Raw genomic sequence first — 1,249 nt, forward strand, 5'->3', positions numbered from 1 at the left:
AGCGAAGAGAGCAATTCATTTTGGAATCTGGCAGGGCTCCTTGCCGCTGAGCGGAAGGGTGTGGCAATTGCAGCATGCAGTGCATTCTCTTCACGAGGGAATATCTGCGAGCGACAGCGCCAATTCGGTTATGCAGATCCATTTAGGGGAACTGCACTTCTTTTCCTCAAACATCGCTACCACAAAGTGTTTCTCTTTCGTTAAATCTCAGATGGAGTCTTGCTTAAAATGTTTTACTAAATATCCCTCTTCCAGCATTTCGCTTCAGAAATTCAATTTGTTGCGGTCTGCTGCTGCAGCAGCGGATCCCAGGCCTTTGTTGCCTAGGCGAGTGACGTCCTTGTGCTACTGTTATTCGCCATAATCATTTGAAAGTCGACAGACTTATCTTTAGGATAATTATGATTATGATAGTAATGACTGCAATAACCAAGTAATATTTTAGAATCCTTATTTTTATCAGTATTGCAATTTCAGAAGTAGTTTCACTATTTCTGGTCTTATCATTAACATAAGAGCATTTATACTGATTTTGCTATCTATCATCCTGACCATTTCTTAATCAATATTACTGTTGTTATGACTGTTTTGTTGTTTTGTTTACCAGTGATATTGTTTTCAGTGTTATCAGTGTTTACTTTAACCGAGGATGGCGAAGTAGGCGGAAATAAATTTATGATCTATTTTCCTCACGCATAAAGACAAAACTTCAGAAAAAAATCTTCTGTCATCATATAAGGCTTCTCTAAAAACATTACTGCAGTTTTTGCTGGCGTCGGAGCGGCTGCCTCGGTGCCCTGCTGAAGGCCGATTATGTGGCACCAGCGCCTCTTTTGCTGTAGAAGTTTATTCATTAGACTCCCATGAACCTCAGCTGCAGGATTTCAGAGGAGATCCTGCCCCAAGAGTATCCACGCGGGGGATCCCCAAAGAGCGTCATCAGCCCAGGCGGATTTTTCCTAGAGATCGAACGCCTGCGCGGAATGAGGCAATCCTCCAACCTGACTCGTGGCCCACGAAGGGGGTATTTCTCATAAACCACCGTTTTTTCCATTTTGTAAGATGTGAAAGTTGGCTAGAACGCATTCCCTGCTGCAGGTGGCGAAAGGAAGCTCCCAACAATATCCCAGATGGCAAGGGCCGCAGCTGGTATATTAGGGCACTACCAAGTGTCACTTCAAAGCCGCTGTCGTAGCCTTCGCCCACATATGTATACGATGTCGCAGATGTTCTCCCGGGAGGGTAAGAG

The sequence above is a fragment of the Penaeus monodon genome, chromosome 32 (genome assembly GCF_015228065.2).
Source record: "Penaeus monodon isolate SGIC_2016 chromosome 32, NSTDA_Pmon_1, whole genome shotgun sequence".
NCBI classification, from domain to species: Eukaryota; Metazoa; Arthropoda; class Malacostraca; order Decapoda; family Penaeidae; genus Penaeus; species Penaeus monodon.